The following is a 13,107-nucleotide window of genomic DNA, read 5'->3' as shown; positions in this document are numbered from 1 at the left end:
CAAGTGATTCATTCCTTAATGAGTCTGAATCACTTGTGCAGCAATTAGATGCAATTAATTATTAATTAGTAACACTTAATATGTTGTGTCTCTTTTTTTAAAGTTAGGTTTGGTGTTAACACAGTGAACAATAAGACATTAAACACGTCATCTGAGCATTTGGGAGTTTATGTACACAACCAAACCAACAAAGTACTGCACTCTAAATGAAAATGTTTTTTTTTTTAAATATGCTTTACTCTGTGTGTATTTCAATGTTAATGTAACATTGTCCTAAATAAGTGTCTTAACTTTTTGATATTATGAAATAGTTATTCTTATCGTTGTTGATGTTGTTGCTGCTGCTGTTACGACTACATGCAACTTATCTCTCTGTTGCAAAGTTACAAAAAAGTTAGAAAAACTTTTGTACATCCCAGACGAGGAGAAGAAAAGTAATTTTGGAAAGTAAGCGAGATGAAGTAGATATCAGAAATGAAAGTTGCTATGCTCATATTTAATCCCCATTATTGCTCAATTAAACTTTAATAACCAGAGGAATATCAGTCAATAGAATCAGCTTGTTTGATTTCATGGTACCATCATGTAACTTATATCCACCAGTTTGACATCTGTAAATATTACCTGTCTGTAGTCACTCAGATCAGCAGCGGCTACTTGAATATAACCTTTACCTTTTTACCCTTAAACAATTAAACAGACATTTAACTGCTGTGGCTTAGCAGTAAGCTGGAGTTTTCTTTACATGAAAACAATCACAGTTCCCCAAATAGAAGCTCAAGTAAACCGAGCTGGTGTCTAAGACCCTCATCGCTCCTGCATCAGGGCATCACAGCCTGACACAGCCTGGGAACCGGCCTGTTAGCAGTTAGGATCTTCAGTGCTGATAAATAACTGCTGACAGCGACTCGCTTCCATTCTCACTCAGCCTGTCTGCCGGCTCAGCAGAAGCTCAGGTAGATTCCCATCGAGTGAGTTTGTGAACGGAGTCTGAGAAGTTTCACAGGTAACTGCTGCTGGTGGACACACGTGAACTTGTGTCACTTTACTGTCGCCTCAGAAGTTGTTTGTTTTGACAAAGTCCCGCCTCCCCTTTAATTGGGAATACACAGAAATACTGATGCTAACTTCTTTTGAAGAAATTAAATAATGACCCCCGACACTAGTATTGTCTTCCAGAAGTTCTAGAAATATTCTCGTTGATGCGAACATGTCAGACCGGGACAATTAAGAGATTGACTCCACAAATCCGCCTGGATGGTGTAACGAACCTGGACCTGTCCAAAAAAAGTTCAAAAAGACTTTTCTCCCTACCCTGTCTAATGCGCCTGAGCAAGGCACCTTACTCCCCCAACATCTGCTCCCCGGGCGCCGTACCTGGCAGCCCACTGCTCTGCTCTGCAGTGTGTCCTGCACCAGATGGGTGAAATGCAGAGGACTAATTTCCCCAATGCATGAGTGTGTCTTTGCATGTTTGTGCATGTGTGTGGGATTAATAAAAGTGTATCTTCTTCTTCTTTATAGACCCTGTATGTACAGTAAAGGTGGATCAGACAAACCAACAGACCTTTTTGAATCAGTTGGCAACTGTCAGTGTCAACACCTCATTTGTTTAATCAAACCACAGAGAGACACGCAGACACTCTGTTTGGACGTTACAGGTGAAACAGCTGCCAGGAAAAACATCAGGCAGACGTTAAAACCCTGAGGGCAAACATAAAAAAAATACTAAAAACAAAGAGGGCACGAGGAGAAGCTGGTGTAACCGTGTGTAACCTACATTTCTATCACGGTAATCTGATTAAAGCAATACTACTATGTGCGTATTGTCATGCAAATGTATCAGTCTGGTTGTTTTTACCCCAGTAAGCTCATAATCGTCTGTTTGGTTATTAACCCATCGAGAATTGAGTTCAATCATTCAATTAATTTAAGCACTTTAAAGGATAACCTGGTTTTATTTGATGCATGTGAAACAAACACACAAAGCATTAGATTCAATTAATTAATTATTTTGAATGTGATAGTTTAAGTATCCTTTATTTAAGTAGGATGGTCCCACGGAGTCCAGGTCAATTAAATAAAACATATATAAAAGTTTGACCTCAGGGTTAGTCTTTACTCTTAGTTTTAATTTATTTACCATTCCACGGCAGCATCACACTTAACAACTAACAACAAATATCAAACCCTTCATCCCTCCTGCGGCATATCAAACATCTACCTTTAAAAGCTGCGTTTTATTGAAATCTCAATGAGCAAAAGCACAATGGGGAAACGTGTTTATTGTATCACATTGTGAGGTGGAGAGTAAACAGGATTTGTGTTGATTTCCTGCTCATTGTGTTGACCTGGGGGTTGGGCTCCGTCCCCACGACACAGATGGACAGAACTGCTCTACTTTATCAGCCTCGTAAAACAGAGACAGCTGGATCACATCGGAGAAACACAATCTGTTTGTTTCAGCGGACCCAGGGACGCATGGATATCGGTTTATTTAGAGGATATTATCGTATTATACTGATTTGTTTTAATTCCAGCCATCTGATGACGGATCACACAATAGAGTGTGAATGTTGATCTCACAGATCTGCACTTGTCGCCCCTTCTGCTCCTCATGGGACAAGATCAGTGGACCTCAGGGTCTTTTTGAATTTCTAAATTATGGGGAAAACATATTTTTAAAAGAATCCAGCTGATCTGATCTTCTGAAGATCTTTATGTAATATTTTAAAAGTGGCCATCAATAATATTGTTTTTTTCTGTGTGTTCATCCTTCAAATAACTCAGGAGAGCTGTGGAGTCAGAATGATTAGTCAATCAATCGCTGATTGACTGAATAATGGACAACGTTTCTGATTATCAATTAATCGTTGGAGTCAAGTGTTGTTTATTTTGCCATTTTATTGACCGGACAACTGATCAATTAATTGAGAAAATAAATGGCAGATAATTTGGTTTGGATCAGCATCGATCATATACAAATAATTGTTGCTGCAGCCCTTACTAAACTGCTAAAGAACAGTCAAAGTCCTGGGAGACTGACATGTGTAGTCGGTTAAGCATTAGTGTCCAGGAATCCATTATGGTTGCAACCAAACCTGTATTAAAGCTGTATAATGTTGGTTTCATATATCAGCCTGGCTTGACTATAGTTCAGCTGTCATTTATTTGTCAGGGATGAAGTTCATGATGAAGATAAAATAGTTAAAATAACAGATGTTCTGATTGTATATCCTGCAAAAACAATTTATTTTACACATTTATGATATCTTTTTTGTATCATTTACATTAAGAAATGTATTTCTATGACTAACTTTCTTAACTGTTATATCTCTAAAATCTAAAATCATGCATTCATCTAGTGTCACCACCATTTAGCTCATGACTTTTGGCTGCTTGTTACGACTGTGATGTAATATAACCTCGTTCAACTCCCTGAATTTCTTGACCGAGTGTTCTGCCAAGTGCTTACAAAGTTAATACCACTTTGCATAATAGATCCACTGTTTGGCCTTTTGAGGAAAGTGTGTGGGTGGGCGCCGAGCGGCAGATGTGGCGTGTACGGGACAAGTCCGGGCGCCCTGACGGAGCTCGATGTCATGTAACCTACAAGTCAGTTTGGCTCCTCTCTTTGCATCTGCTGCTGTAGGAAGCTGAAATATTCCCTCAGGTGGAAACTGTCAAATAGCTTGTAATGTTTCATGTAGTATGAAATCATAACATATATATATATAACTGGTTGAGAATCTTCCTGTCAGTGTGACTTTCCCAGCTAAAAGTCTGGAAAGAGTTAATGTGATTTTGTATTGAGATAATAAGAAAGATACAGAGGTGATTCGAGCAATAGGGAGAAGTTTTTGTTATTTAAAGCCAACTTATCTCATGTCTGCAACACAATTTCATCCTTCACTGTTGAGTCGTATATCAAAATAAAGAAAAGATATCTTAGCTTTACTCAGTTTTTCCTTCATGTCAATAACTCCCACAAAAAAACAACAATGTATTGGATGTTTTTCACGGCCAGGAAGATAGAAATAAAAATAAATAGAATAACTCCCAGAGTAACTTAAATAAACCTAGAAAACTAAAAACCAGTGTCAGTCAAATTCATTATTCCCTTGGAAATCTGTGAATCTGTCGAAAAACCACCTTGCAATGTCAAATAAGGCGATGAAAAAAAAATCCTCGATCCGCCCTTTAGTCCAGATCTGTACTAAAATTTAAATAATTCCTTTTTTAGGACGTGTAGCATCCTCCCACCAAGATTTTCGGGTAATCCATTAACTATCTTAACGGGAATAAAAACCTCTTCATTTATTCATCCCACAGAGTGACTCATTATCTCGACCCTTCATCTTGGAAGTGAAGTTGTGACACTTACAGTCAATGACCCCTGAAAACTTAGCCGCTTTAATCCGCTGACCCATCAACACAGAGCAGCTTCCTGTGTTTGGCCTCCGACTGATGACGGCTTCCCCGCATCTGTTCAGACGACAGCCTCACTCATCGTCAGAGATTGTCGGGGGGGGCCTATAAGATTTCTTCATCTCTTTGTTTTGTTATCTGAATATGTAGCAGATGACGTGGTGACAACCTCAAAGTGATGACTTCCAGATGTTTAGGAATATAAAAATCTCCCACAAATCAAAATATCCCTTCTGAAGGATGCGAGCTGCCCTAGACAATATCATCGGAAGCTTCTCGCCGCTCTGTGGTCTTGTTTCTTTCCAGAAAATGTCCTTAACCAGAGCATTTCTAATTATACCGTCTTGTTTACTACTTACACATTCACAGGCCTGTAACGAGCTGTGTGACTGGAAAGAATCAACCCGTACCCTCATCTCCCAGAGGGACTCTCATTAGTTTTAGACCAGATTGCTCAGGTCCAGTTGAGCTAAAGGTCTTTGAAGACAAGGAACAGACTGGTCTGCATTATGTAATCAGATTACTTATTATTGTGTCTCTATTCTTTTTCGCCTCCTTATCCTTCTTTCATTATTTATCAATATTTTTCTCCCATCCCTTTACCGGTAAAGCAGCAGATACAGGTTAAAATGTTCCGATGATATTAAAGAACCACAGTGCGATATTCGCTATAGTCGTGCTCCCCCTACAGGTGGGATGGGAAATTTGTGTTCTAAGCCTCCCAATGCACGCAGATGTACACATAAGCATTTGTTTACAAGGGGGCAGAGAAAAAAACAGCAACCAGCAACCTCAGAAGCCAAAGAACTATATCGACCTATAAGGAAGAGATTTTACATGAATATGACGCTGTTTGTTTGACTAACTTTAGCTAAACCTCGATTTAAACAGGTTCACCTGGCTCCTGGTGACAAACTAGCGAGTCACAAACTTTGGAGTCAAAGATAAATTAAGCAGAGCACCACAAGACAAAGCAGTCAAGCTAAAGTTATGACTTGTCCTCGGACAAAGTCCTCTTCGGTTTCTTTGGTGCCGAGTCCACACTAACACTGGCGAACTATTCTAATGCCAGACATGACATTCTCCCATCAGTCTTCTTATCACCAAGAGGATTTTGAAGCTGTTATTTTAAGGTGTACAAACGACCTTGTGTTGCTTTAGACTTGTCGATATGAACTATGATTTACTGGATCTTTAATGTTCCCATGAGACTACAAGTGTGTGAAGTGATGAATCTGTTCATCGACTCTCTTGCTCCTGTTTCTAGCTTTCAAGAAGACGGACGGTGTAAGACTCGAACAAAAGCTCGATCAGCTCTTTTGTCTGTGTTTCCTTTTCCCTATAAACAAACCTGGTTTCCTCAGATTCATACCTTTAACATTGAATTCACTGTCAAAGTATGTATTACATGTAGCACTGCGACGGTTCTTACAAGCGAGATGTCCACCACCGTACAAAGCGTACCTGCGGGAAGGGAAATAGACCATTGTATTGCACTCGTATTATTTCCTGAGTGTTTCAAGCACAGATTAATGTATCCTGGTTTTGCGGTATTGTTCTTATCAGAGAGGAGGGTTTACCCACTTTATTGTTGAATCATTGATTATGTCGCCAAAAGTGAGGAAATGAAGGCGAGGGTCGTTGGCTCCTGCTTTCCTGCGGTGGCAAGGTCGAGGGAAGGAGCCGGCTGCTGAGAATATTTGGGATTTGAAATACTCAGGCTCCAAAGAAGAGACTTAAGCTGCTTTCAGACTTGCACTGAACTGTGTAGAATCAACACACTTTCTCCAGAGGAGGTGTTTGTGTGAACTCACATGTCAGAGCGAGAGCCTCCGGATTATCTGCGGACCCAATTCTCTGGACTTTATACGCAGGTCGTGTCTGCAAATGGCTTTTATTTCGGGGAAAAGATTTGTGGCTCTAACATGTGGAGCAGTCAGAGTGAAAATAAAGACTGGAACCAGTAGATCAGTTTTGAGGATTTTCTTTTACAATATAATCTGAGCAGCAGTAGCAGGAGCTCAGGAGTCACGGACATTGTCAGGTCGAACTTCAGGGGTAAAGATTCAGTCTGAGATGTTTGAAGGATGATCTGAAACAAACTCTCCATGAAATGTTATCTGAGGCTCATTTTTATCTACCCACCATTAAGAAGAAATACAATCACATTCCACTCAACACCCCAGATGGGAACAAAGTTAACCTTTTAAAAATGGACACAGAGAGTTAAACTGTCATTAGGGCTGTTTCCCGTGCTGCTACTTATTGAGATAATTACACTAATGATGGCTGGAGTGTTGCACGCCATCAACAACATGCATTTGTCACTTTTATGTCTGCTGCAGCTGCTTCCCAGTATTGTGGCGCCTGGCTACGTAAGCACAATGTGCGGACAGCCAGACGCAGCGGGTCAGTGGTTCTCCAGCTCTGAGTGAAGCAGTGTCGTGGGAGGTCCAGAGACCCTGGTTCTGTTTTTGGACATAAATTCACAAACAGGAAGTCCCTGCAAGCCAGTCGCACAGGGCCACTTCCTCCTTTTGTTTACTGGGGGATTGAATTAAAGCTGTAGCAATGTTAATGCCACCATCACACCAGCTCCTGTTTCTCAGTCTGTGTCAGTGCATCTTCGTTCAGGATGTTAAACACATGTTTCATCTTCTTATTTCAAACAAAAGATTCCACTGAAAATGAGTTGTTTATTTGTATTCTTCTTCAAAGGATCAAATAAATCAAAAGGGATGTTAGTTGAAAGTAATGTTTCAAAGATCTGTAGCAATTTGTAACAAAAATTTAGTTTCACTTTTTCAAATAACGTTTTTAGCTCTTTTTTACAAGAGTGTCCAATTTAATTTTTTTTTTAAGTTTACAGAATGAACCTATAAAACATCTAGTGGATTTGTATGGCAACACATTAATTTCTCTTACTAACTTCTTTAAGATTGTCCAGAAAAGGCATTAAACATACAATCTCTCGATTAAGATAAAACCCCAAATCATTAGACAATCAAATGTGACTCACAAAAAGAAACACCATACAGAACTATTACACTCACATATTGTGACATCATGGGATGGCATTTTGTTTAGGGAAACAAAACAACAACTTTAATATTTCCCCAAACTTCAATAAGTGCTTTTTTTTTATCCTGACCATGATCATCGCCTTAACTGAGAAGTTCTCAGTTAAATTCGAGAGCTTTTCAACAAAAAGAAACTTGTGATTTCGTCAGGGGGAATTCATACGTTATGTTCTGCTCTTCTCAGGTTGTAGCCTTCACCTCAATGTTCTGGATGTTTTCAAGTTGTTGTGGACACATCCCATTCAGACAATGTCCTGCTCTGCTCTTTATACATGAAAGACAAACCCTAGAAAATGTCCAGAACCAATTTCTCAGACAATATCTGAAGTTCAAATCTAAAAATGACCAACACGGACAAAAGCAGCTGTGATGGGTTTAATGAAACACAGTTTTTCACACTGGGTGATAAAAGAAGTCTCACCACAGAACGTGCCGGGTCATAATGATACACTATGAAGCTCTTGGAGGAATGCATTCCGCTTGTTGTGGCTTTTAGACGTAGTGGGACACACCTCTGAGCCACTGTTCCCATGAGAACGCCATTCCTTTGTTCCTCAAATATCTGAAAGTTACCACAGAGCAAGACCCCCCCACACACACACACCGCCACACATTACTTTCATGTGCTCTGTCGCGTGAAGACCGCGACATTATGCAAAAAGGCCTTTTCACAAAAAGTTTAATGGAAAAAGTTATATCTGAGTCTTTGAGGAAGTCGGAGGGATAATGTGAAACTTTAAATGTTAACTTCCCAGTGTTGAGGCTCTTTGCCGGAGGTGCAGCCAGGAAAAACCTCTTGGTTTCAGTAGGTTTGGGAAACATGCGGCCTTTCCCTTTCTGGGATTTCCCGAGAGACTCTGTGATTCCACTTCTTCATCCGTCCATCACTGGTTCCTTCTTTCAAACTTCAGCTTTCTTCCCACTGAAATACAGTTTTTCCTTAGTTTCTGCCTCCACCATCCTGACGATGCCACTCACTCTTATTAATCTTTCCCTCTCTGTTTGCTCTTTTTACGTTTCAGCTGCCAGGCACTAATGTTTCCCTCCCTCCCACACACACACACACACACACACACACACACACACACACACACACACACACACACACACACACACACACACACAGAGGGCCGCTGCTATGAGGTCCAGGCTTGTTTAATTCCCAGAGGCGACTTAAGGAACTTTAATTCCCCTTTTTTTCCACCGCAGTTTTAAATTGGAACTTCCAGTGAAACATAAAAATAACTCACCAGCTTAATTCACAATCCATTAAAGGCCTGTGTTGTTGCTTAAACATCTCAATCAAAAGCAGGAATGTGGTGTCAGATATTGACTTTATGCGTAAGTGCTTGATGAGATGATCTTGATAATCACTGTGGTTGAAGCTTTGAACCTTTGAGTCTTAAATCGTCTAAATCTGCAAAAACAAAAACTCATTCATTGATGCCAAATTTCACCCGATGATGTCACCAGAGGGGCACCATATACTCCCATGTTGAATCACTTCCTGCGGATTGAGAGCCACCACCTCACATTATGGCGAGGTGCGTCACCTTTTCCCCAGTCACGGCCCATTTTGCTCCACTTTTGGCATTCCCGCTTTTATTTTTTAATGTCCTTACAGAGCCCAGCCCCTCGTTTGCCCACATTTCTGAGACATTCGACATTTGACAGGAAATTAATGGGAAAGAGGTAAAAGTACAACAAGAGCTGCCAGTGAAACCTGTCTGCTTGAGAAGTGAGGGTGGGGTTCCTTACTGTTGCATGAGGCAGCTCTGGATGTACAAACCTTGGTTTAAAAATCCTTATACAGAACTGTGCACGTTGAGACACAAGTTAAGTGAGGATCCTTTGAAATACCTTGACAAGTTTGTATTTTTAATGAACTTCATACAAAGTGCAGCAAACTGGGAAAACCTCAATCAAATCAAATATTTGTTGTGACAGACATTTTCCAGAGGGACTGAGTGTGAGAGTGCAAATCCTGACATGACAGCTCAGCAAAAAAAAGAAGCCAAAGCCATCTTTATTGCCTCCTGGTGGCTGGCGGCAGTATGGGTCATACATCTTGCCTCATCCATGTTAGCGGATGGGACCAAACTAAAAAGTCGAAGAGCACGTCAAACATATTTCATCATTTTCATGTAGCTCTTATCACATTGATGTTTGTTCAAGTGTTCCTCTTTCCAGTAAGACATGATGACTCCTGGCTGAGATTGACTCACAATTAGTCAAGCATGTGTTTCCACATCTGTATCTGTATATTTCAGCCAAACTTTTGCACAAAGGGAAAAAGGGGAGAGGCCTCGTCCATCTTCATACAGGGTTTGACTAACTAGAGAAGCGAGGGATCAAACCATCGACCGTCTGGTTAGTGGACAACCCGCTCCAGCTCCTGAACCACAGCTGCACATGTTGACATGATGGGAAACAATGTAAAGGGCCCGGAAGAGGAACTGTGCTCCAGTTCTCGAGAATCCCTTGAGGCAGAGCAAGGTTGAATTTAACACCCAAACTTTAATGCATTTAAGTTAAACTTAAGTTTCCATAGTTTGATGAAATATTTCCTTCATCTTTAATCTCAACATCTTGTCTCCATGGTGAAACGTTTGCACCTGTCGTCCACTCACTGAAAGATGATTAACCCGATAGCTGCTCTCCACTGATGGTGCACTGATAGGGGAGATGTGGGAGGCTGTGGGACACACTGGCTCCGTGACCATGTGGGATTGTGGGTAAATATCTGCAGCCCAGTCATGGGAATGAAATAGCTCCATGTCAAGCCTGTGATTGCAGGGGGGGTTACTGATATGGACTTAACCAGGGAAAGGTCACCGCTCGGACCGAGAGGGACTTTCTGTCTCTCTCTCATTAGGGACTCTGTCTCTCGTGGAACTATTTCCCCTCCTGCTTCTTTTTCTGTCTCTGCAAAATATACAGAAATACCCTCAGCGTCTTTCTCTCACTCGTTTTCCCACTGTATATATTTGGAGGGGAAATATTTGCTGGAAAATAACTGTTTACCCTGAGACTTTGATGCTCTACGGTTTATTTTTCTAAGATTTGATGTCTCCTCAAGTCCTCGGAGTTTGTACAATATAACTGCGAGCCTCTGTGATGTGTGTGTGTGTGTGTGTGTGTGTGCTGTTTGTTTGTGGGAGTAATCTCATAATTGTCGTTTGGGCAGGGGAAGGAAGGGTGAGGATTAGCGCTCCTCTGTGAGCTGCTGTGTAACGAGAACAGTGTGGGAGCCTGTGACACGCTGCCACACAAAGAGCGAGGAAACCAGGAGCATTGTGGGACAATGGAGCACCTGAAGGTTTCGGCCCGGGGAAGTGACGGAAAGAGGAATTTCACACACATCTTGTTTATTCACGACAATGAGATTTGCCTTCTCAGTTAGGTGGGGGGTCGTAAAATATGTTTCACTGTTACAAGGTACAATTAGATTTGATCTTGTTTAATTGATATGTCCGACTGACTCGTTCATTCAAACGGGACTTAACATATATTCTCCTCAACATATAGGTTCACATTGACTTCAACACTGTAATTATCTGTTTGATTGTTAGCATGATAACCCAAAATGTACAAAATGGATTAGGATGAAACTTAGAGGAAGGATGTGGCGTAAGTCAGGAAAGAACCTCTTACATTTCTATCCACATCAGATTAGTTCATGGATCTAGATGAAAAAACTAAAATGTTTAGGGGAATTCATGATATGAGTGTTTGCAATTTGGTGCAGATCCTTTTTAAAATCTAATGATAATTCATAGTGGTTTCTGTACAATAGAGCTGATAACTGCGTTAACTACAAAGTTGTGTTGTCTCACATAGTCTGACAATATAAGATATATATAACATATGTGTTCTGTATTGTCCTCGGGTGCTGATTCTTTGTTTATGTTTGTGCAAATCTACAAAAACTCAAAGTCAGGACGACTGCACAATTTAATTTAATGTATTTTTTATACATATACATTATATAGATGTAGAATAAAGAGATCTCTGCACTGTTTGTTAGCACAGAATGAATTTGATTATATAATTCAAAAAGCCCAGGTATTTGTGAAAACAATGTAAAAAAAGCCATTTTCAATTCAAGTGTCACAGTAATAAATGGGAATATCTAAAAAAAATTGTAATTTGCTCTGTAGTTTGCATTTCTGGACTACTTTATTTAAAATGCCCTGCAGGGTGTTGGGTGTGCAGATGACTGACATAATCCTTGACACAGCATGAGAACATAAAACACAACAATGGCTCCTGTGACAAAACGGGTGATAAGTAGCGACACAGAGTGCATGTTTCCTCTTCAGCGGTACCGAGCCGACAGAATCACGCACTGCACCGCTTTTCCCAGCGGCACGTACACAGTTCACAGGAAGTAACTGTTTTGTTTTCTGCAATTAAGCCCCTTAGCTTCTGGTTTGTAAAAAAAGAAAAAAGAAAAAGCCCCTCTCCTCCAGGTCCCACGTATGGATCTGACTTTAGTTCCCATTTCCACTTTCACCTACAAAGATCTCCAAGAACTTACATGAATTATAGAGCCGGTGACTGTTTGCTTATGTACTTAATCCTGCTCCTAAAAGAAAACAGCTATTTGAGGCTCCAGCTCCAGTGCAGTTCACAGGGTACTTGAATATCCCCTCTGTCTACACACAGACAAATACAGTAGTCTGCATTTAGAGACCTGTTTGTCCCCGGCTGGCTCTCATGACCAGACAATCTCACCACGGTGGGAAATGTATTTTATCCAGCCAAACGACATAATTGAGTGGCATTGATCCTGAAAAGGCAGCGGTGAGAAACTTCTCGGCAGATAAAAGGTTTATTGCACCTTTTCACCGCCACTAACTGTGAAATCCTTTCATTTGCAAACAAACAAGTGAGAAACAGAACAATGGATTTAGTGTTTTCCCGACGCCTCGTTCAAAGAGTTGACTGACAGGTGCTCGGATTGAACTTTTTTCGAGTTTGAGCTCACACGTCAGCAGTAATTATTCACTTACATGTTTGTTCCCTTGTTTTTCCAAACTGTGATGCAGTCGTTCAGATTCCAGACGGACCAGAGCTCCAGGTGCAAAAAAACAAGATTTTAAAGTCATGGTACAAAATGTAAAGCCAGGTTTTAAAGAAACATACGACTCTCTGGTGTTCGGAGCCCTTCAATTTAAATATTCCCTGGGAAAAGATTGAAAAGAAAATATCCTCTGATCCATTACCACACCAAACCTTAATGGATTTTTCCCTGACTCACAGTGCATCCTTCCAATTTTGTGGAAATTCGACGACACAAAAGTTCTTTGTGTCGTCTTTCACACAAACAAAAGTTGTCGTAGGTAATTGTTCCCCGAGATGTTTATTTCCTGTTTTCTTGCCAGAGATGCTGGGATGCAGCTACTCAGAACTCAGAAAGACCAGATTTGACTTTGACATATGATTGTTTAAGTCGTAAAACAAAATGCAATGGCCGGGGTTTTTAAAAAATGTAACTCTTCTTAAACTCTCAGATTTTCGGAACTCATCTCACAGGCAGCATTTCAAAAACAGAACCCCCATGCATCATCTCAGGTGTCACACAGGTGTCACTCTC

Source organism: Limanda limanda, chromosome 5, assembly GCF_963576545.1.
Source record: "Limanda limanda chromosome 5, fLimLim1.1, whole genome shotgun sequence".
In the NCBI taxonomy this organism is placed as follows: Eukaryota; Metazoa; Chordata; class Actinopteri; order Pleuronectiformes; family Pleuronectidae; genus Limanda; species Limanda limanda.
This window is presented reverse-complemented; position numbering follows the sequence as displayed.